At 37.9% G+C, this 25196-nt stretch overlaps 1 protein-coding gene across 2 annotated transcripts in view; it reads left to right on the forward strand.

Moving 5' to 3' along the window:
- Positions 1-25196, forward strand: part of Wasf3 (WASP family member 3) — a 121073-nt gene that overhangs the window by 26167 nt on the left and 69710 nt on the right. For both annotated transcript variants that reach the window (XM_004854817.4, XM_004854818.4), the window contains exon 2: positions 17208-17303. The gene's annotated coding sequence lies outside the window, so the exon portion shown is untranslated. The remainder of the gene's footprint in view (positions 1-17207; positions 17304-25196) is intronic.

The raw sequence follows: 25196 nt of genomic DNA on the forward strand, positions 1-25196 counted from the left end.
TTTTAGATTATATTACTAGAAGAATATTAGTTGCAGTGATTTAAATAATGTATGGCTCTTAGTATGTAATGACAACAAAAGTATGACTGTACATTTTTTAAAATATAAATTTTAAAAGAGCACTTTTCTCCTAGAATTGATCCCTAATGCTGTTTTTCTCACATATTGTCCTCACTCCTTTTGGCAATGCCAGCTCTTGCTGTTCTGTTTTAGACTTTGATTACAGCCAGGGCTGATGATTTATGACCTCTGCTCCAGGCTTTAACTCTGCACTCGATAGGAATCTGGAGTTTCATCCTATAGCTCAAGCTCATCATTTCTAAAAGTATAATTATTATCTTTCAAAACCTGCTCCCTGCTTTTCTGTTCCCTTTTGAAATAAATTAAGGTTACATTTCTTTCAGTATCCAGGTGGAATTATGGGAGTGCCTTGGCTTAAGCTTAGACCCTTTCTTTCCTGGACCATTTCACTGTTGCCCTGTCCTGCTGTCTGTGTCACATTCCTCCAATATGTCATCCATACTGCCAAAGTTACCTGTTAAAACATCCTTCCTCAGTTACTTTTCCAAGTAAATTGAGTTTCTTCAAAACCTTCCAGTTGTTTGTATAGTGACATTTGAACTCTTTAAGACTCCCTGCTACTTCTTTCTACCCTCTAACCTTTCATCATTTCTTAGGGATTTTCCTCCTCTTCATTCTTGGATATCTTGAATCCTTGGTGGTCAACTTACATGTCTCCTTTTTTTTATACTTCTGAGGCTGTGCTATCTCTCCCTGTTCATTTAATGTTAGTCTTCTGGGAACTTTCTTTTTCAATGACAACTTCCTTTCCTGAACAACCACCAGTATAAATACTTTGATAATTGAGAGTTGTTGTCAGTATTGCTTGTTGTTGAGTAGTTGTGTAGGTTTGTATGCTAGATTGTATAATTGTTATTTTAACTTTGATTCCATGGCATAGAGAATATTATAGAAAAGACATTTAACAATTGAACTAGGAACATACTGTACTTCGAGTTGATATCTTCCTGTTGTTCTTCTGTCCTTTTGCTGGGTGTTGTTTCCATTCAACGTGAAGAACTTTTTACATCTTTTGTTGTACATCTGCTTAGCTTTGGCTTATCAAAAAATGTCTTTATTTTGCCTTCTTTTTCTTTAAAGATAAACCTTTTATTTTAAAATAATTACAGTCTCATAGGAAACGCAAAAAAATTACAGTCCTTTGCCCAGGTTTCCCAATGGTGACATCTTTTATAGTTGTTATACAGTACTAAAACCAAGAAGTTGACATTGGTGCATTACCATTAACGTACCAATGACCTAATTCAGTACTTACTATACTCTAAACTGCATTTGTGTATGTGTATATATGTGTCAAGTTCTGTGTAGTTTTATCATGTGTAGCTTTATATAATTATTGCAACAATCAAGATACAGTAGTTGTGTCACTGAAAAGATCTTCATATTTTTCTTTGTATTTGCATCCATCCACTCTGTCCCAGTTCCAAATTCCCCATCTCTTTTAGTGGTATCATTTTCAGAATGTTTTCTACATAGACTAATACAGCATATAATGTTTAGATTTATCCTTATCATTAAGCAAAATGCCCTTAAGGTCTCTCCAGGTTATATATGTATCAATAGTTAATTGCTTTTTATTGATGAGTAGTGATGAGTACCATTGTATGGCTATACCAGTTTTTTAAACCATTTACCCAATTAACAATTTGGTATTATAAATAAAGCTGCTCAGGCTGGGGATTTAGCTCAGTGGTTCCAGCACCTGCCTTGCAAGCAGAAAGTTCTGAGTTCAATCCCTGGTACCAAAAAAAAAAAACCTGTAGTGAACATTTGTGTACAGGTTTTTGTATGAATGTAAGTTTTCATTTCTCTGGGATAAATACCCATGAGGATGATTACCAGGTTGAATGGCAAGTATATACTTAGTTTTGTTAAGAACCCCCTGAACTGTTTTGCAGAATAGCTCTACCATTTTACATTCCTACCAGAAATGTATGAGTGATTCATTTTCTTTGCATTCTTACCAGAATTTGGTGTTACCACTGTGTTTTTAATGTTAACTGTTCTAATGTGTATAATAATACAGTATGTCGTTATGATCTTGATTGGCATTTTCCTAGTGGATAATGATGTTGATCATCTTTTTATTTGCTATCTATATCTCCCCCGTTTGGTGAAATTTTTATGTCTTTTGCTCATTTCATAACTGGATTGTTACTTAATTTTTTTTGTATTTAGTTTTCAGTTTTTCGTATTTTTTGCTCTGAATTCTACATGACAGTTGTTTTTCCTTCCCCTCAGCATTCTAAACATATCAGTCCATTGTATTCCTTTATTTTTATAAAAGCTAGCCTTCTGAAATGTTTCCCTTGCAGTTTCCTACATGATAGGTCTCTTTTTCTTCTGGTTCCTTTGAATAGTCTTTGTCTTTGGTTTTTTAACACTTTCGTTATGATACGCCTCAGTGTGGTTTTCTTTGTGTCTGCCCTCCTTGGAGTTGACAGAGCTTTTTGGACCTGTGGGTTGATGTTGTACGTCATATTTGGAAAATTCTGTAACATTGTTTCTTCAGATATTTCTTTGGTTTTATTTTCTCTCTCCTTACCTTCTGGAATTTTTTTCCATTTTTTTTTCAAATCATAGAAACCTTTTCGGTATTAAGCTTGTTATTAAGCTCACTGAATGAGTTCTTTCTGAAATTGTAATTTTATTCCTAGTTTTTCTGTTCACCTGTTTATGTTTTATTAGTACATATTTGTAATACCTAGTGGTAACATTAATCATACATGTATATAATACATCTTAGTTCTTTTTACTTCCCCTTCTCCTCCCTTCCTTTTCCTCTTCTGTGAGCTCTAGATCCCTTTCCTATTTGCAAAAGATCTTTCCCCTTAATTCTTGATATCCATTTTTAATTTTGCTCTTTGAACTATTTATACTTAAGATTTCTCATGTAAGAGAAACCACACAATATTTAAGCTTGTATGTTGATTTATTTTGCTTAACATTATTGTTTCTAGATGCAGTCATTTTCCTACAAGACTCCTCTCCTACAAATTTATCCTTCTTTATGGCAGAGTAGTATAATTGTACATAAAAACCACATTTTTTCTTTGAAGATATAGCTGTTATGAGTTGTGCTGCTGTAAACATGGGCATGCATGTATCACTGTCTGTTCACTTGTTTATATCATCTGTTTAGTTCCTTTTAAACTGCTGTAATTTGTCACCTGTTTATAACATCTGTACATTTATCATAGTAACACCTGCTGATTTGCAACATTTGGATCATATGGGTCTACTTCTATTGACACTTTCTTGATCTTAAAAAGATGTCATGTTCTTCTCATTGTGTTTCATAATTTTTGATTGTATGCAGGGCATTATGTATAAAAGAATGGTGAGGACTGAGGAATATCTACATCCAGAAAAGGGCCTGTCTTTTCGTGGGTGCCCTGCTAATGTAGGATTCTAAGCTGGATCTGGCTTTAGTTAGATTCAGTTTATCACTGGCTTTTCATATTTTGAGATTGTGATCAGGGCTTTGTTTTTAGCAGAGCTTCAGATCTGAAACCCGGCAGGATGTTGGAGATCTCTTTATGTTTCAGAGCCAAGCTGCCAACTTTCTGAACAGTGGGAGATCTTTTCTTTGTTTTATAACTTGGCTGCTAGTGTTTTGGACACTAGTGAATTTTTTTACTTTCCCGTCCATGGCTTTTTGCTCCTCGGAGATCTCTCTTTGCCCTACTTTTTTTTTTCTTTGCCCGACTCTTTAGAAGGTTGACTCTCAGTTCGTCTGCCCTTCTCTTGGTGTCAAGCAAGCTTTCTGCTCTGCATCCACGTACATTCATAGGTTGCCTGAGAGGGAATCTTTCAACTCAGCCCCATCTCTTAGTGAACTACCCATGTGTGTTTGGCAAAGGCCCATAGGAAAGAGTTGACAGGTAGGTGCAGCCTTGACGGGTGTCTAGGGCATTTCACTTCACATGTGGACATTAAAAGTTAATTAATAGTTCAGCTGGTATCTTCTTATCTCTGTCTGTGGTAAATTGTTGTCTTTCTGACACTTTGTCAGGGATAAAAACAGCTGTGGATTACTACCTTCCTAGGGAGGCCTTGCTATCTGGCATTTACTTCATTTAGGTTTCTAAAGTCTTGGGGCAAACATCTCTATGTAGTGTTATTAAATGGAAGTTACAATAATCCCATAAGATTTGATTCATTTGGCCATAGAGAACAGAATGTTTCCAAGGTTTCATCTATGAATGGACCTCAAAGTTCAAGCACCTTGTCTGCCACTTGGAAGCTTCGTGCTGGTGTTCAGTTACTGACTCTGGAAGGACTCATGTGTTAATTGGAGCTTGTAATACTTACCTCTGCCGTCCTCTTTCGGCTCTGAGATACGTAATATAATATATACCAAAATACATAGTAGACTTCCTAGGGCTTGGATGGATTGCCTGGAATTAGAATTTTGAGATTTACTTTTATAGTGGAGTGGGCAGTAAGGTGAGTAGAATAGATACTTGATAGCTTTGCATTTCCAGAGTTGTCTTTTATAGTGAGATTATTTCATTTCAAGTAAGAGGACAGGCTAAATGGTGAGAAGCATGGTCTCTGGAATCAGATTTGCTAGGTTTGAATCTCAGCTTCATTTTATACTGTGTCTCCTTGGGCAAACCTTTTGACTCCTTGTTCCCTAGTTTCCTTGTCTGTAAAAGAGGAACACTAAGTAGTGTATCTCATAGGGTTCTTCTGAGCATTGAGAAGCAAGAAAGGAGAGTGCCTTGTGCAGCATGCAGGCTCTGCCAGTGTTTCTGATCATGCATCTCACTTGTTCCTTTCCTAGTACAGACATAATCCTGCCAAACTTTTCGGCCCACTGGCAAAATTGTGATACAAATCCCAATTAGAAAAGTGTTTTAAGAGAAAGTCTTGGGGCAAGGGATTTAGCTCAGTGGTTCTGCTGCCTGCCCCACAAGCGCAAGGACCTGAGTTTGATCCCTGGTACCAAAAAACAAAGAGGAAGTCTTATACTGCTCTCGTGAACTGGTATGCTTTTCCTTTGTGGGGTGGTGGTGGTATCAGAGGCCAGATGTTTCAGCATGACTTTCATCTCTCTTTGTCGGGTCATCAGCAAAGTGAGACAGGAGAGTCTGCTCTGTGTCACTTTTACCTCCAAGAAGAAACACACAGTGTGCTGTCTCCTTGCCAGGTCCTCTGCTCACCTCCTCACTTTTGTCTTTCCTCCTTTCCTTCATTGTTGTAAGGATGTGGAGTATGGTAGTGTGATTGCTTTTTTTGTGGCAGGGTAGAGATGACCAGAATGTTTCTCTTAGGTTGAAAACACAGACGTTGGAGGTTATGCAAGAGGGAGGGCCATGATATATATGTTGATCTCATCATTTTGTTGAGTTATTAACTTTTCAGTATATTTAGATGTGGAAACTCATTTACATGCTTTCAAATGGTTTTTTGTTGTTGTTGCTTTTTTGAGACAGGGTTTCGCTATGTAGTTCAGACTGGCCTTATCCCAGGTTGGCTCACTCCTGGTGATCCTCCTGCCTCAGCTTCCCGATTGCTGAGATTACAGGTGTTCACCATCACGCCTAGCACTCAAATGGCTTTTTAAAAAATTTCTGGTCACTTCATGTTAAAAAAGATTTGAGGTCAGTAATTTTAAACAGTGAGACTGATAAAAATGTTACTGGATCTTTATAATACATGAAAATTGATGCAGTTGTACATTTTTGGTATCTGAATTATGTAGTATTTATTTTAGGAAATAACCATGGAATTTCATTTTTCCCAGTAGTTGTGAAAAGAGAAGCTAAAATTGTGGGAGATTTGCTAGAGTGCTTTTTGATTTCAAGTCTGTTGCCTGTGCTTGCATATAAGTTTGTTACCATTGTAATTTCTTTGGTGTACAGTAAGTGAAATACGATAATGTGGTGTGCTGTTGTCCTTTAATTCACAAGGTCCTACTGAGATGAGGTCTGCTTTTGGGGGAGTGAGTTTCTCCAGACTTTGAAAGAAAAAAATAAGAGCATTTTCAAGTAGTATGGATGATGGTGGATGATAATGGAAAATAGCAGAGAATCAGAATCTTGATGTCCTTGTGCCTTTAGAGTTGACACAGTTAGCGGGCATCTTATGCAGAATTCAAGTTACCCACAGAAAACTGTGCAAACATAAATGAAGCTTTCTTAAGTAAAAACAAACCTGAGTATTTCACATATGAAAAAAACCCCCTACTGTTTGGAATATGCACATTTCTTTGCTTTTGGTGGGTAAATTGGCTGTCACTATTTTTATTTATAAAAGTCAAAGAGCTGGTCAGAGACATCCAATACATTGACCTTGCCACAGGCCTGCGCGTTGTCATTTGGAGACAGATGAATGCCATCATAACTTCATGGGGAGGGAGAAGGGCTTGTCATCTGCACACAGAAATGGGTTGGGGTCAACACTGCCACTTTGTAAAGCTGCCAAGTGTGACGTTTGTGCCTGTCTGCCTCTCTGCCTACCTGTGGACAGAATGCATGTTCTGTTCTCAAGAGTAGAGGACTAATAGCTGTTGTTCATGAAATGCCTCTGCTATCTTTCTGTGTTCTTTGCCTGTAATAGTTCAACCTCCATCTTCATAATTCAAGGATAGGTTTTATTGGTCAGGTTTTACAGATGGGGAGATTAAGGTTCACACAGTAATAACTTTTTCAAGGTTCAGAGCTTTTGATGGTCAATCCAGGCACAGAATTCAGATCTCTGAGGCTCAAACTTCTCTTCTTTCCCCTTTGCCATGTAGCCCCTGGTGCTCAGAAAGTGTTTCTTCCAGGATCATACTGGATGTTACTAATTAAATGATTACTGCTGCTTAATTAGAAATGGAATTTAATGCTAGAGGTATTTTTACTAGTAATGAGTTACTTCCTAGGTGACTAAAATTTTCCATTCATTTCTGGGAGTTGCTCATTTTTTCCTTGTTTTTAATCTTCTTGTAAACTGTAGTATTCTTGAAGTGCTATGGTGAGCCATTAAGCTTTCTGATTACTTTAGATACAGTGTGAGTTAAGGTTTGACTAGAAGCTCAGGAGAATTGAATGCAGACATGTTGTGAAATGTTATTGCTGTGTTTTTCAGTCTTGTTTGAACGCACAGAGCCTCTTCTAGGTGGAAGTTTATGGACCTGTTTGTTATAGTGGCTATTACTATACTTTATCCTCAGGGAGAAAAAAACCCTGAAGTTCATTATTGAATTGAACATGAAATCTTTATGTCAGGTTTAGTGTTATAGCTAGCTGTGAAATATAGTTTAATTCTGGAATTTGTAAAAATTGTCATGGCGATAATTAAAAAATTCTGCAATGTAGCACTTACATCTTGCTATTTCCATGTGATACTGTACAACTTTTCTAAGTATTTTTATGCACTTATGTATAATTTCCTTCATTTCTCTGTGTCCATTTTTTTTCTTTTGGCACAATAGGAATTGAATCTAGGGCCTCATGCTGTCTAGGCAAGGACTCTGGCTGAGCTACACTGCCAGCCCTCGCTTTGTCCATGTTTACGAGTCAGCGTATTTATGAAACAACAGTGTGTAGTATCCTGATCAGGTTATGATTTAACCCTTTGGTATCCAAGAAATAGCTGACTCTGTGGGATTTTAGGCCAGGATATTTGTCACCCATTTTGAATTATGAGCTTGAAGGAGGAGGGAAGGATCTTGGGAAGATGAGCATAATTGCCACTAGGTCTTTTTCCTGAAATAGCTGTGGAAGTGAAGAGCTCCAGGTAGCAGCTGAAGGTAAGAAGGAGGCACTATCTCTTTTCTGGCTAGTTGTGGAAAGCTCAGCTGCTCCGTGTAGGGTTGAACTGTTGATGTGAGGACAGGTTAGAAAGATGCAAGAGAGCCAGGGTAGGGCTGGCAGTAAAAGGTGAGGGTGCTGGCACCTGAACAGAAAACAGATGAACATTTAGAACCAAGGTGAGTCAAATCAAGAAAATAAAAATATGGAGAAGTGGATGAGGTGAGCACCTGCTCTGGATACAACATGTAGTTATATCAGGGATAGTGCATAGTATGTATGGGAGGGGACAGAGATTCAAAGCAGACAGAGATAGAAGGGAGCAGCTTTAACCATTATAAAGAAATCCTCTTTTGTGTTTAATTATGGGGCCCTGTGAATGACTTCAGAGATTTTCTTCTTGCAGCTGGGAAGGTGGGAGCCAAAGCTAAGGGTGATGCCATGTTTAGTTGCTGAAGTTAGGAAAAGAGGTTTGTCTACTAGATTGTTCTTTGACAGATGGCGTCAATAAATAGCAATTTGATGTATGCATGTGATGTACACGATGTTTTTCTAGACTTTAAAAAATACACAGTTCTTGTCCTTAGAAGACGTCTGATTCAGTTGAGAAGGTAGAGCATAAGCCTAGAAGGTAAACCATAGTACATTTTGGAGTAAGTTTTTCTACTCTTTGATCCTATTACTTAATTTGTTAGTTAGATGGTTAAAGTATTTCCTCCCTTGCTGGTGTCAGGGTTATTATGAATTAAATGAGATGATTTATGTGAAAGCCCTTTGTAAATGGCACCATGGATGCAAATGTAAGTTGTTATTAATAATTTGCCATTTGCAGTGGGGAGCCTGCTGAATAACAGCTTTTTAAAAATTCATTCATCATATGTAAATGAGGTGGTACTCTTGTAATCAAAGGTGTTTAATGAAGGGCATGATTAAAAGTAGAGGAAGGAGTCAGGAGACTGTTTTTAAGTAAGGTTAGTATATGCCTGAGATTTCTCTTTCAAACTAATAAATGCATGTTTAGTATTGAAAATTAATGTTTCATGTGTATCTGAAGTGTTTTACATTTTTTGACGAAGAGAAAGAGGAGAGTATTTGAAGAGTGTGTTACTGAGCTATGAAAAAAGTAGGAGTCTATTTAGTAGCAAAATTACATGATGTGTCTCATTCTACATTCTAAATCAGGCTATTTTTAGCATCTTTTTGAAGCAAGGATGAATTCCAGTTATAGGATTGGTAATTAAAGCAGAGAAAAACATAAAGTAGTTTAGGCAAGGAAATCTTTTCATATGGGTTGGATTTGTTTCAAGGTTTAAAACTGTTACCTTCAGCCGGGGATTTAGCTCAGTGCTTCCACTCTGCCTGGCTCACAAAGTGCTAGGTTTGAACCTGAGTTCGATCCCTGGTATCAAAAAAACCCCCCAACAAACAAAACAAACAAAAAAACCCCCAACAAACAAAACAAACAACCAGCCAAACAGAAAAAATCCTGTTACCCTCAAGGGCCTCCCTGGTAGCACTGGCTTGTAGTCTTTGTGGGATGAAGAGCAACAAGAAAAATGCCTGAAGATGAGCCAAGGACACAGTGTCCCACTTTTTAAAAACAGTAGTTTAAAAACTTTTGGAATTCTAGGATTTCTTAACTATTAAGGGTGTTGTATATATGTTATTGGCACAGTTCTGGACAAAAGTTCAACTCCGTCTGCTTAGCCTGCTTTTCCTTTTCTCTAGCCCTATTCTTGTCGGTTTGTGTCCATCCTCTGAAGCCTGCTTGCTCTTTTCTTCTGTGCTCAATCAGCTCTGTGCAGTGCTAAAGGAAACTGCTTATTGATGCTCACCGGTACCAGTCCACTTTGTATGTAATGATTGTAGATTTTCCACAATGCTGCTAACAGCTTTTTACTTATAGTCAGCCATCTTTCCTTAAGATGGAAGCCTTATTTTATCATGAATCAGTTATTTTATCTTTTTGTGCTCATTTCTGAGAATCTCATTAACTGTTTAGTTGAATGGAAACAATTGCTTTGTTGACTCAAATATTCATGTTTTTTGCTTGTGTGGCATTTAAAAGTGATGGTCTCCGAGTCAACCCAAGGGCACTGAATACAAGGCATGTAGCTTTCTCTAAAGGAGGTCAGAAAGACACACTGCAATTTTTTTTCAACCTAGGCATTTGAGAAAAAGTTCACTTATTTGACATATGTTTTCTGAGTGTTGTCTATGTGTCAAGTGATGGGAGTTTTTTTTTTTTAATAAGTATGGAGCTAGGTGTTAAAATATTAGGACTCACAGATGGCTGCCCAGGGCTAGACCTGTTTAGCATTAATTTATAGAGTAGATTAGTATGGAATAGAATAGAATAAAGTAAAAGCTTAACAGAAACATTAAGTAGAAATATATATAATTAGATAACCCTTTTTTTCTTTGAAAAGCAAGTATATTTACTGTGAATTTCTGACCATTTTTGATCTCTAAATTCTTTGGTCTCTAGCAGTTCATTCCTCATTATTGTAATAAGTAGGTAAAAAATAAGAATAGAAGTAAACCTGAACTTGTGAAATCATCTGGGTTTTAAGTTTTGTGTACAAATGTTTGATGTGAACCACATTGATGGGGAAGTTGCCATCATCTCCTTTCTGGGTGAAGCCCTGGGAATAACATTGACATACAGGGGCACTTCCTTGGCTCTGAGGATTGCAGTCTGTGAGCTGGTCTCTGGTGGTCACTTGGGGTGGCACCTGGTGGTGCACTCACAGTAACTGGTGCTCTTTATTGCCATGTCATGTGCTAAGGCCAGCTCTTCCTGTGTGTATTAGCTTACTTAATGTTCCCAATCTCATCCGTGTAGTTGGAGAAACAGGTTTTACATGAATTCCCTGAAGTTTTCCAGTATGTATGTGGGGAAAGCAGTGTAAACTGAGTCTAGCCCAAGAGCTTGCTGCACTGGGGCATTTTTTGTGGTGGATGCTGCCAGGGTAGCTGAGCAGTACTTCACAGCCACAGTTCATAGAGCAGTGGTGGTGAGCCTACAGCATGCATGCCACAGTGGGCTGTTCTTGTATCATTAAAAGCTGTAAGGTTCACCATCACTGCCCAAGAGTTTAGCTAACTAGTCAGAAGGGCCTGAGGCCTAGCAGGCTGATGAATGGGTATAAAGAATGCAAGTGTATAGCCTATAAGGCCTTAGACATGCTGTTGAAAAATGGAGGTGCAGTTGGCACCCCAGAGGGAAGACTCCTGAATCCTGTCCTCATGAATTTACAATACTGCTCTCTCCAGTGCTGCAGTTCCATGTGTGATGGCAAGGCTGAGAATGAAGATAAAACCAGCCAAATATGCAGAGAGAAAGGTTATCCTTGTGATTGGAAGGAATGTGGGCCTTCTTTGCAGTTCTGGTGTGATTGCTGTGGTTCTGGGCAGGTATCTCCTGGGAAAAGTTAGAGAGCACTGAGCACCTTCATATCCTGGGAAGCTGGTAGAATTACAGGATTCTACAGAGTCTGGTTTCAGTGGGCAGAGCAGGAAGCACTGGTTTGAAGTTAAAAAGATGTAGCCTTTCACTAATTTAGATAGTGATAATTAATGACTGGGCTACAGATCTTTAACTCCTTCTGCCTTTATAGTGTTCAAGTAAGTGGAAGTGGACAGGATGTGGTTGAGGGAAGCCTTCCCTAAGTGTGTGTGTGTGTGTGTGTGTGTGTGTGCACGCGCGCGCGTGCATTTCTCAGGCTCCTTGAGATTGCTGCAGTCTTGGGGCCCCTGTGTTTCCTTGGAGATGGATATACTGTTTCAGGAGTAAGCTCTGCCACCTGCTACTTGATAGCACAGTTTATGGTGATGAACATTTATCTTTACACTAACTTTATATATTCTGTGAGTCTCAAAGGGCAGAAATCAGTAACCTGTCTTGGTGTTACTGTTCCACATGTAAATCTTAGATCCTGTTTATTGCAGTGGAACTGCTCTTCTCTCCCAGCACTCTGCATGCATTTCTCTCCACACCTAGCACTTTCCAGTTTGTGGTATAGTGTCTTCCTGTGTATAGTTTCATGGTTATAGTCTAATGCATAGTAGGAGGCTAATGTCAAGGGACAAAATTACAACAAATTTAAAGATCATATTGGTTTTTATTTGTAATTCTAGAACCAGGCAACAACACCTTGTATAAAAGCAGAATGAATGTTTGATGAACTGAGTAGAGGAGACTGACTTTATAGACAGAAAAGAGTTGAAGACTGCAGAAATAAGGAATGAAGAGTAGATTGGTTGTTTCCGAGTTACTTTCCTTATAGGGTTAAAACAGAGAGAACTTGCTTATTGTGCAGGCCCAAGAAAACTGGGTCTTTTCTGAGTGGTTGCTACGAATAGCCTGTTTTTGGAAAACTAGCCAGTTTCACAGTTCAGTTTTTTGATCACATGACACCTAGCTTGAGTGACTCTATTCTCTTTTGGCTTGGTCTCCTGGAGCCTAATTTAGGAGCTCTGTCTAGAATAATAGCTTCCCATGAACTTTGTTTAGCATCAGTACATGTTTGAATGAATCAGTGCCCAGAGCTTTGTTTGTGCTATTAGATCCCTGGCTAGGGACCATTAGTCCACAGGTAGGGCCAGTCCTGAATCTGCAAAGTCATATTAACTCAGGAATTGATCACTTCATGTTTTACTAGTCATTTTTTTTCAAATGGAAGATGAAGAAAATCACCTTTGTATTTAGATGGAAAGTTTTGAATGCATAAGATACTCAAAACTGGGAGGACTGGTGTTTTAGCAATGAAATGAAAATATGCCTAGCTGGGAATGTTACACACATAGGTGTACAGTGAATGTTAGCTAACATTATTAATGGGCTTTGTACATGGTAGGTAAGCACTCTGTCACTGAGCTACATCTCAGCCTTTTTTAGTTTTGAGACAAGGCCTCACTGAGTTGCTTTGACTGGGCTCAAATTTGTGATCTTTTTGCCTTAGCTGAAGGAGCTGAGATTATAGGTACATGCTACCACACCTAGCTGCTGTTTTTAATTTACAGAAGCATCTCTTCCTTTATTTGTTATATACTTAGTTGTATTTGTTCTCCACCAGTTAACTAAAGGCTCATAGGAGCAAGGACCTTGCCTTATTTTACCTAATGTTCTTTTGGCCTTATATCTAAAGTAAGAGTTTGCTTATATAGTGAATTGAGTGGTGGGACCAGCTAAACGTAGATGATGCGGGACTACTAATGAAATGGGGAACTGAAGCTCTGATAATCAACCTGAGACCACGAGAAGAAACAGATTGCTGTTATTTGTGCTAGGCATGTGCTTCTTGCTAAAATTTCATATTTAACATTTTACGAGGTGTTTCTCTGAATCTTACAGTGGCTGTATGTTCAGTAGAAGATAATGTTCTTGTAAATAGAACTTGATGTATGAATAGTTAAGAACACTTGATGATATGATCTTGTAGAAGGAAGTAAAAAGAATGTAAAATTTGAGCCTGGTTGAAGAGGTGGTGCTCAGAAATGCAACAGGGTAATAGCCAATCTGAATGGAGAATTATGAGTTAATGTGTATGCTAGATTCTGATTTCTTAAAAACTGAAATGTGGAGGCTTAAGATAGATGGCAAGGACCAAAATAGCAACCAAATCCCAAATTCAATCAGATTAGGGGAATGTTGGCAGATTAACAGTGAGTCACTTAGCTGCAACCTGTTCTCAGGTTAAATGTTTTTCTGTCACAGAATTCTTCATTTCATATTGACTTTAAATGTCATGGATAAATAAAATTAACTGGCTTACTATTAGGGAAAACAGTGTTGTCATTGACCTTATAAAATGTCTTATAGAACAAAAATAGATACCTCATGAGATAAATAATTTGGTCATCTTTCACATCAATGCACAGATGAATGTAAGCTGAATGGAATTTGTACTGCTTATGAAGTGAATGGTCTGTATTTGAAATTATCCAAACTCATGCTGATTATCATAAAAACTGTCTGATTTTCCCCACATTATTTTTAGAAAAAGACTGTAAAAAAAATTAACCAGGTGGTTATTTATCCTGGTTTGACTTTGGTGTTATTATTCCCTAAAGTCTGTTCCCTAAGTTTTTGGGTTTCAATTATGTAGCTTTCCTTTATCTTTTTCACTGAATGGTAGAAAGAGTTTTTATATAGTATTAGTATTTTTTAGCAGTTACACTGAAACCTGGAAATACCACAAGTACCTTTTGATGCTGCTGTATTGAGACATTATTCTGAACCAAATGGGCAAAGATAGGTACATCTTTGATGGGATTTTAATGATCACCCAGTTTGTTCTTCTCATTTTTCTAATCAATAGGTACTTGAATGTCATGCTTTTCACTGTAATGTTCTTCTCAGATATTGGTAATAGGACCTTACATCCAACTGCCTCAAGCCAAAACCTTTAGAGTGGTACTTTCCAACATAGTAGCCACTAGACACACATTGCCACTTAAATTAACACTATTAAAATGAAATAAAATTAAAAATTTAGTTCCTCAGTGATACTAGCTGCATTTGCGCCACTTAGCTCCTTGTGGCAGGAGGCTGCCATGTTGAGTGGTATTGTGTGGGACATTTCTTTCACTGTAGAAAGCTCAGTTGACCTGGCTGCCTCAACATACTCCTTGATGCCACATCTGGAAGACATCTCAGCATCCCCTTCCACTTCTCAACCAAGATCTAAGCCTCTCAGATTTGTTACGTTTAAAAAAAATCTCTGTCTTAATTTAGATCTCCTGAATTAAGGCTGAAATGCATTTTATGCTTCTGTGCAGCCTTCCCCGCTGTGGCCTCCCTCCAGATTCCACTCTTTGCTCTGGTTACACCCTGTGTATACCTGTGCTAGAGTCCTGGTTATATGCAATGCTACGTGCTTCTTAAAATTTTTTATTTATTTCTTTATTCATTGGTACCAGGGATTGAACTCAGGACCTTGCGCTTGCGAGGCAGGCGGCCACCACTGAGCTAAATCCCCAGCCCACCTGCTTTTTCACATATGCCCTTTCTTATGGTAGGTCAAGAGTTGCTTGGGGGTAGAGATGGGGCTTTGGTGATTTCAGAGTAGGCACATAAATGCTACATGACACAAAATAAAAATGTGTTTATTGAGCAGATAGAAGCACAGGTGGATGAAGGTGGCTTTAGTAGGTTGGATTTTCAAGACTAGAAACAATTTGGGTACCTGCAACCAAGAAGAGAAGTGGGCATTCCTGGTAGGAGTGTCCCTAACACAAGCCCAAGGTGGGAAATTACAGGGTGCTACTGGTCATTGGCTACAAGGGGACACTGTGGGTCACTACTTAGAGGTTAACCATGCATGTAAACAATGAAAATGATGGCATTCCATATAGTAAATGTGTAGACCCGGGCTGGCAGTAATGCACCTCTTACTAGATGTGCTGTGTTTCACACTTAATAGCCTTGACCTGTAACTCAGGACCTTGCACTTGCCAGGCAGGCACGACACCACTGAGCTATATCCCCACCCCAGACCTGTAACTTTAAAGGACTTTGAAGGAAGATGTGCTTCTCAGCTGTGAGATGAGGCAAGTCTAGTTAATTCTTCAAGTCCTTTATGGTTCTTGACTTAGGTTAGAAATGTTAGCTGCTCAGTAGGAAATAAAAATGCATGTGTGTATGTCCAAAAGGAGACAGCTTAATACTCTTTAAGAACAGTGATTCCATAGTAAGACAGACTCATCCTAATTCTGCCTTTTCCTACTAATGTGATCCTGGACAAGTCACCTGAACTTCAAGTTCTTCATTTTTGATGGAGATATTATCTGACTCTGATGAGTAAATTAACTGTATGTGAGATGATAGCGTTGTGATTGGTCCTAACCAAAGTGTTGACCAAGTAATAGCAAATAACGAAAGTAATAATTCTGTAGCCTTTCACACAGATGGAAGAATTCCTAAACATAAATGGTTGTCCAGAAAACACACAGGATGTGGGAAACTTTCCTTGTCCCTAGGCACGGTTACGACCACAGTTAGTTGGATATAACCATCTGTAAGGAGACGTTTGTAGTGCTGGTTACTTAGAGTCATCAAGTCAGTCTGATTCGGTAGAGGTAAAATGAGGTCTGAGTAATCTAAAACTAAGGGATAATTTTCTGTATTTGTAAATAAGATGACTTACTACTTAGAAAAAGCTCACTTTTCTCATATTCTGCATAATCAAGAGCATACTGTACAGCTGCTCAGGAAGAGAAAGAAAGCTGTGTGCTACTTTTGATTTTAAGTAAGCAAAATAGAACATGTATAAAATAAAGTAGCACTGAATGATTCTGGTTTTTCCCCCCCTATATTTTCAAAAGAATGCTGGCAGTATTACTATTGTTCTCAAAAGCTACCGAACTATGTCTAAAGTATGCATGTTGAGATCATTCTTTTTGGTAGACTCAAAGTTGCTTTTCTTCCATATGGAAATTGCCTTTCCTAAGCCTCACTTCTCTTACCCTTGGTTTCCCTGAAACTATTTGGTATAATCCAACCCACTTTTGGGGAGCCCTGTTCATGCATCTTCCTTTTTAAATTAAAATTATAAGTAGTTGTCACCCAAATAAGAAGTCATTTTCTTAATCAGTTTTGTGTATTCAGTGTTTTAAGATGGCCTGTGTATGCAACATGCTTGGTAAAGTTTTGAATGAATGAAAGAATGAATCAATGAATGCCTATTTGGTACATTTTCTTCTATTTAATCTTCCCAAGTAAATCGTAACTGTAAGAAACTACTTTTTTTTATTACCTCAGAGTTCTAGCACTTTGGCAAACACCATTTGTTAGATTGCTCTATGGTCTGGCTGCTAATATCCAGTGTCCTGGAAACACTTTATAAGGTGTTTATAGGTCTGTTCAGCAGATAGAAAATCTTTATTGCTATCCCCCCGTGTGCCATTAAAATATTTATAGCACGATCACCAAGATTTTTATTAAATTTAAATATTGTTGGAAAAATTAATACAAAGGCTCTCATCACATATAATTCTTACATGAATGATAAGTACTGAATTCATTCTATAAACAGTAACAAAGCTTAAAAGGCGTGTGTTGTTGAATCTATGAATTGAGTGGTTCAGTTGAGTATACCTGTAATATACTTGACTGATTTTCTGCTCTTTGGCTGTTATTAACCGTGAGTTCTTGAAGTTAATTTCAGAGTTTATTCTAGGATAGGGAGTTGGAATTATACAGGAATTCAGATACCATATTAGCTTCGTGCTTAAACTAATTAAAAAAGAACTAGTTCTGGGATTAGAGCTCCCTTGATGAAATTGTCAAAATGTGTAATTTGAATTTAAGACTGTGTTGAAGATTTGAGACCATTTTGCCTACTGGTATTTAATTTTGTTTCCATTTTTTCTTTTTAGTTTTAATTTTGATTGCTGTTACTACTGTGATATCTAAGCCAAAGTGGTGATGCTGTCTGAGGGAAATCTCTGCAACCGATAGTCAACAACTACATGGTAAGAGTCTTTTAAGGTCATTTAATTTCTATAACATTAGAGTCTAGAAATTTAACTGGAAATAGGATAGCATATTTTAATATTTAATATTGACTGTTAGCATATTTTAATAACATCTGATGGTATTTTAGAGCTTTTATTTTAACAGTTTAGGACTTTGAAAGAAAAAAATGTGACTTGATGCATTCATTTCATATTAATTTTTTTGTGAGTCTGAAAAGTACATATGGCTATGTAGTTTGGCTTACTAAGCTGAGATCTGTACCTGGGTGGAGTGGTGCATGCGTGTAATGCCAGCGCTTAGGAGGCTGAGGCAGGAGGATCATAGTGAGTTTGAGGCCAGCCCTGTCTCATACCAAGCCAAACCAAACTAAAAAAATAAAAAAACTACAGATTTTGTACCCCCCCCTTTTTTGTTTATTTGCTTTTTCTTTTCTGAGGTTTAACCAGTTCTTTGTATCAGAATCTTGCTAATAATAAATGGTTATAAGAAGTCAAGATTTTAAAACTTTAAAACTTGTCAGTTTTACTGTAATTTACTCTGAACTGAGTTGGTGATAATTCCACCTGTGGCTAAAATGGGTTTTTTGAATTATTTATGGGTTTCAGTGATCTATATTGCTTTATCTTTGAGGGGATAATTGAGAATGAGACATATCACACTAGTAAGGCAAGTCTTTCCTTTGAGCTTCTCTTTTCCTCATGTGTGAAATAGTATGTCTTGCCTATTTTGTAGAGTTGTAAAAAATCAAATGAGACAATAGCACGTGGAATCTTCCTCTTTTTTCTTTTTGAAGGGTAGGAAGAGAATAACAAGGATTTGGGCTTTTGAGATGGTATTGAAAGAAAACATAGGGTAGTAGTGAGAATAAAAGACTTATCTTAATCTTGTCTCACTTTGATGTTGGGCATGTCATTGTACTGATTGACCATAGGAAAATTGAGTTTGATTTCCATACTTTCCCTTATGTATCTGTATTCTTTGACCACAATGGAATTAAGCTGGAAATCAGTATTAAGTATCTGGAAAATCCTCAGATATTTAAAAATCAGTGATCATATTCTGAAAACTCATGCATCAAAAAGGAAATCAGAAACTATTTTGAATTGAATGAAAATTTAAACAGTGTATCATAGTCTTTGGGAAACACTTAACGCACTACTTAAGGGGAAATTTATAGTGTTAAATTTGGTTTATTTTCGAAAACAAAAGTTTTAAAATGATAGTCCTAAACTTTCTCCTGAAGAATGCAGAAATTGAGCTGGCTGGTGGTATAGGTCAATGGTAGAGTGCTTGCCTAGCATGTGGAAGACCCAGGTTCAATCTCCAGCACTGGGGAAAAAATCAGAAACTGAAGGTAAATTAAATCCAGAACAAAAAAAGAAAGAAAATAAAGAAATAACAAAGAAAAGATTTGATTAAATGGAAAACGACAACAAAAAAAGCAGAAAAAAGCTTTTTTTTTTTTTTTTGGATGAGATACAATGTGATAAACCTGTAGCCACACTAACCAGGAACAAAGAAAACAACAATTCCTATTACTAGAAAAGAAAGTAGGGCTATCACTACAGATCCTACAGATTAAAAGGACAATAATGGAATATTATGAATCAGGGTTCATACATTTCTTAAGTTAGATAAATGGACAAAATCCATCAAAAACACAAGCTACCAAACTGCATTTAAGAAATGGATAACCTGAGCAAGTCATTATTAAGATGTTGAGCTTGTAGTTAAAAACCCTCCCACAAAGAAGGCTCTGAGTGTACATAACCTGACAGGTGAATTCTACTGACCTTTAATACTGATTGTACACAAATTCTGGTTGAAAACAAGGGAATATGAGCTTGCTTTAGGAAACCAGTATTACCCTGATACACAAAAAATTATTGTTTAAATAAATTACTAGTAAGTTAAAAACAGTTAATGTTGTTGGACCAAGTCTGCTCATTCCATGACAGGTTAATTAGATCATGAGACAAGGTGATGAGGAGTGGAAGATGGTGTTCTTCCAAAATTGGCTAGAGGAAAAGATAGTGAACTCTTATCACAAAGCCCATCTCTTCTGGAAGGTGATTTAGGGTGGTTTTATAGGAAGTTGATATTTTCAGAAGAGTAGGCATCTTCCCACAAGCTGGATGATTCACATCTGATCTTTTGCCTAGGCATGAGATGTTTTACAGTTCTATAAATCTCAGAGACAAAGATCATTATTGCCTTGTGATGTTCCTGTTACTGATTAGGTAGCAAGAACAAACAAGAAGGTGGAGGTAGCTGCCCCTAGACTTCTTGGTGATGGCCAAACTTCCAGTAATGAACAAAAGCATTCTGGGCCTCAGTTAATTACATACAGAAACCCAGTTATTAACAAAAACAGCCTGAATGCTCCACTTCAGTTTCCCACTGTCAGCTCATTCCACGATCTGTGGAATTCAGGTCACCCTGTCAGATCTATTTCCTGCTGAATGGGGATTTGGCAAGGGTAAATGGGATGGAACCACCTTACCTGATGGGACTTAAATACTAATAGCTATTTGGTGGCAGATTTCTCTGCTTATAGTGTACAGTAGGTTTGATGTATATTCAGTAGTATAGCACAGATAGTATGAGATCATTTGGATGATGATGTAAGTTACAACCTGAGCACAGTTACTCAGATCAAGAAATCATATTGCAGGTGGTCTTATTAGCTGAGACCAAAGTGGTCTGCTTTTCAAAGGGGGGCATGTGGGTTTCCTTGAAATTCTGGTAAATTACTGTATTTTATTTACCTGCAGTTTCAGTGCTTCTCCAATCTGTGGTCCTAAACCTAACTTTTCTTTCTTATAATTCTTCTTTGCCACCTCCTAGTCAGGTGGTCCTAACTAGCAAATGCCTTCATCTAATTTCTAAATTTAATGAAAATGTAAAACTCCAGAATTTAAATTTGAAGATCATAGTGTATAAACAATTTATAAAACATTTCTTGGCTCTCAGAGAAGTCACATGTATAATAGATAACCCTATTTTAATTGTCTCATTTAGTAGGGAACGCATGCTGAAGGAACATAGGTTCTGGCTTCGGTCATAACTGGGCCCAATTGTAAGTCTGGACTAAAGCATCATCCGTCATCAGAGTAGCCAAATCAACAGAAAACATATGGGGCTCAAGGGCTCAAGGTCATTTGTCCTTTCTAAGAAAGGGACTTTGCTGATTTTTCTGATGGAGCTGTCTCTCACTGGGTCCGAGCTAGCTCTCAGTCTGTTGGTGGTCAACTCCTTGCTCTTTCCACATTTTGAGCAGCATTTAGTCTCTGGAGGCAAATATGTGTACAGATTCATCCAGTGTACTTAACTGCTGCACGCTATCACACTATTGGTTGCTATTATCAGTGCCAATATTACTAGTGTTTACTTGGTTGTATATGTGTGTTAACTCTCCTTATTACCATAACTTTCTTGATTAATAATGCTATGTTGGCTTTCCAGAGTTCTGTGGGGGCAAGGGGAACAGTGGGAACTTTGCAGAAAGCTGTGTTCAAGATTTTACAACAGCGTCCAGGCCTGTTAACTAGTCATAAGGAAACCCTGGGCTGCAAGTTAACACCATAAACAAGGCTAAAAGAGAGACACGACACCTTTGGTTAACCCTTATGTGCACACAGGTTGTCAACACAGTTGTTGTCATCATCATTAGAATAGTGGCAGAAGAGGGCTTTTCCTGTTCTGAATGTGGTAAATAAAACTAGGAATGGAGTAAGTTCAAAAGAGGCCTTTGTATATGTGGCCAGTTGATTTTTATATGTGACCTCCTTTGCCATTACAATTCTCATCCCACTGATCATTCACATTAACTTTTGTAGCCTTTACCAGCTCATGGCCCTCCAGTCAGAGCTGTTACTGAGGCAGAGACAGGTCTTTAACTCCCCACAGGGGGACTAGAATCATCCCTGTTGAACTCTGCATTCCACCACTGCTCTTCAGGCTTATCTCAGGTTCTCAGGATATCTTTCTTCAAGGGAAGATCTTCATCATTCGTGTTAAGGTTACACAGGTCTCTTCATGCCTGAGAATCAGCTTCACTACCTTTCTAGATTTGGAAACTGGTTCTATCAATGTTACGGTGTCCAAATAGTGTATTTTGTAGAATTTCAGGAAAGTAGGCAATGAGTCGAACTCTTAATCTCCTGTTTGGTTACTGGAGAGATGGGCTCATTGTGTATGGAGGCTGAGTGGCTGACAAGGGCCTGGGTGGATGTGTGCTACTGTATTGGTAATGTAGTGGGAGATGTGTGAGTTCTCAGAAACAATGAGCACATAGTCCTTACGCCTGTGGCTTGTGTTCCATACCATGAATACCCCTTGCCCCTGACCCTGAAGCGGTGGCACTGCCTCCTACCATTTCAGTCACTCCAAGTACCAGGTATTCTGCTTCTCTGAATTGAGGTTGCCCTCTGTGGGCACCTGTATGCCTATAAGCTTGGCCGTTGATAACACGACTGCCCCTCCAGCCCTAGTGCCTGCCACCCGGTAGACTGGCTCTGGTCTTAGCCTAATAGCAGTCATATTCTGGGCCACAGAAAGTCATTGCTTATCACAGATACAGTCTGATGGTGGGAGCCTCCAATAGGTATGCTCCTTTATGTTTCCATTTGGCATAGCCTTCATATCTGTAGGTGTACAGCCCCAAGTAATTGCTTAGTGACTTAAGGTCACCTGGCTTGAGCTCACATTTGGGCTGTACTAACATTATCCCATAAATCTCGGCCCTGAGGAAGACACAGCTTTTGCTTTTCTCCTTTCCTTTATACCATCAGTTTGGACAGACTTTGAACTTCCCATCTCTATGCATACCAGCACACACAAAAGATACCACTCCTATACAGCTGGGTCCGAGTCCAGCAATTTCATCTACCAAATTTCAAACAGAAGTCCAAATGACACTTTGAATCACTCAAGTGATGGTACCCAGATAGCAGAGAAAGAGAGTTCCTGGCTTCATGTTGGAGCAACATGCCAAGTGTGAGAGCTCATTGACTCAACCAAATCTTAATTCTTTGTGCCAGCAGTGCATGCTTGGTCAACCTCCACCATGACTGAGAAAGGCAAGGAAGAGGCCCTGGATCAAAAAGGGTTCCCTCAGCTGCTGACTAGTCATGGCGAGCCAGCCAGGAGGACTGTTGCTTGTGTGTGTTATGGGACCAAGTCTTGATGTTTACTCCACAACAGGCCAGTTACATTGAAAGACTAGGTGTTGAGGCAAGGAAGGCAACAGGAGAAGAAGACAGAAGATTCTTGTTACAAAGCCTGTCTTGTCTGGAAGCTGATTTCAGATGTAGTTTTTATAAGCAGTTTGTAGGTATTTCCAGACTGTTAGGGGTTTTCCCTTCAATAGGTGGGCCATATGATTCACATCTGATCCTTATTGCCTAGTCACAAGGTGTTTTTCAGTTCTGCAAATCAGAAAAAGAAAGATCATTATTTTCTCAGGATATTCTTGTCACTGATTAGTTACATGTTAACACAATGGAGAGAAGGTAGGTAGTGAGGGTAGCTGCTCTACGGCTGTCTTGCTGATTGCCAAACTCCCTGTAATGAAGGAAAACATTCTTAGTGTACCACTTCATTAGTGTGAAATGGATAATACATTTTATCCAAATGCCATTTATTCTAGTAGTGCAGAGTGGTTCAATACCTGAAAATCAATGTAATTCACAGTACTAGCATGAAAAAAAAAAAGAGAATTTTTAAAACTCCTCTGATCATCTCAACATAGAAAAAGCATTTAACAATACTCATAAATCCATTCAAGATAAAAACTCAGAGAAATAAGAAGGAAAACTCTCACAAGAGTTCGAATAGAAAAGAACTTCCTCAGCTTGATAAAGGTATCTATGGAAAGCCTACAGCTAATATAATTATTGATTGGTAAAACACTAAATGCATTTGTAATCCTAGCACTTGGGAGTCTGAGGCATAGGAATTGCTATGAATTTGAGACTAGCCTGAACTACATAGTGCATTCAAGGCCAACCTGAACTACATAGGGAGACCCTATCCCAAAACATGAAAGACTTTAAAAAAACTAAATGCTTTCATATTACATTAGGAACAAGGGAGGCATGGTCACTGTCTTTCCTATTCAACATTGTAGATTGTTGTTACTGCAATATGGCAAGTAAAAGAAATAAAAAAATACAGATACAGAAGAAAGAAATAAATCAAGTTCATAATTCCTTTACCAAGAGAGACTTGGAAATGTAAATACAGTTTTCCAACCTCTGATGTAAGGGACAAGATAGGAGATGGGAATGGATGCTTAAAGCCAATAGACATTGTCTGCTCAATGGGTGTGTGTGTGTGTGTGATCTGAATCTGAAAGTCTTAAAAGCAATGCACTATTTTCTTCTTTCTGCTAATACAATTTTGTATGGCACTTGAAAGATATGTATTAAAGTCTATTAAATAGCTTTTGTTTTTAACTTTAAAAAGGCATTCAAAATACTAAGATGCCCTTTTAAATTCTGAGAGCAAATTTGTTAGATGTATTATTACTATTATTTAGCCTTGGATGAGTTAAAATTGTTCTGCATGCTTAGGACGAATTGACCTGTTTTGTATAACATCATAAGCCATGTATTTTACTCTTTTCTGTTCAATTATTTCCAAATATTTGCTTATTTTATTACTATTATGGATGGCTCTATACAGTTGAGGAAATCTGAGTTCCTGGTTCCAGCTGCCTGGGATAGTTATGTGACAGCACATCCAGTGTCTCTGGTTGGTTTTCCTGGAATTTTTTTTCTGAGTTATTTGAATGAAACAGATCTGTAGCCTGAGTAGTGTGTTTAGAAATTTAAATAATAACTTGGTTTAATAACTGTGTCTTTCTAAAAGGAACATTACTAACTGTGTCAGATGGTGCTGAGTATTTGATGTGGTAGGATGTTGTAGCATAAAGTGCTAGAGGGAGTGGAAATTTAGGAGTTAATAGATAATCTTGAATTCAAATGAGAAAAACATACAAGCTTAAGCTTTTGTGCAAAATCCATTTCAGTCCTTGAGCCTCAGTTCCCTCATCTGTGAAAAGGAGGATAATAATCTTAGGTAGCTGCTGGAAGCATTAGAAAAAATAATCCCAAATTACAGCAGACAGTGGGCTGGCAAAAGTGACTCTAATTGGGAGCTTTGCTGCAGAAACATCTGATAGAACTGGTTTTGAATGAAGTCTTATACTTAGTAGTTATGTCACTTTGGGTAAATTGCATAATCTATTTGAGCTCTGATTTCTTTGTTAAATGGATAATAACAAACTCCAAAATTGTAGTGGGATGTAAATGTTACAGTGTATATAAAATATTCTCCTAGTTCATCATTTAACTGATTTACTACTAGTAGATATATGATTTTGAGTTTTGGTTGACTTTTCTGTAAAGTTACTCCAAAACTCAGACTTTGACTTTTTGATGGTGATCATTATGTTTTTGCTGGGCTGGGATATGTTTAGAAGAATGGAGCTGAAAGGGGGCCAGAGTTGGATGCTTTGAGAACAAGTGTATAGATTCCACACTTGAGATATTTTACTATTTATTATGAGATATTTGACCATCTAGTATTTCTTTTCCTTCTTTCATGGCTCAAAGAATTAGGAATAATTAATTAAAATAACCATTTAATTTACCTTAGCTTTATTTCATGAATGCAATTTCTAGTTGCCAAAAATAATGCCATCAAGATGTTTCTTGTTTCTAAAACACAGAAAATCCAAAGTTGGTAGCATCCTTACAGGAGGCTTACAGGGGGATTACACAGCTTTACTGAGGTCCTGACCTTATCCTCTCCATTTGTATGAAATTGCTAACATTTGACCAATTTTAGTAAACAAAAATGGTGATTTAGGGGCTGTGGTGTAG

This window comes from Heterocephalus glaber, unplaced genomic scaffold (genome assembly GCF_053883595.1).
Source record: "Heterocephalus glaber isolate CG9 unplaced genomic scaffold, H.glaber_assembly_v1.0 deba00001719, whole genome shotgun sequence".
In the NCBI taxonomy this organism is placed as follows: Eukaryota; Metazoa; Chordata; class Mammalia; order Rodentia; family Bathyergidae; genus Heterocephalus; species Heterocephalus glaber.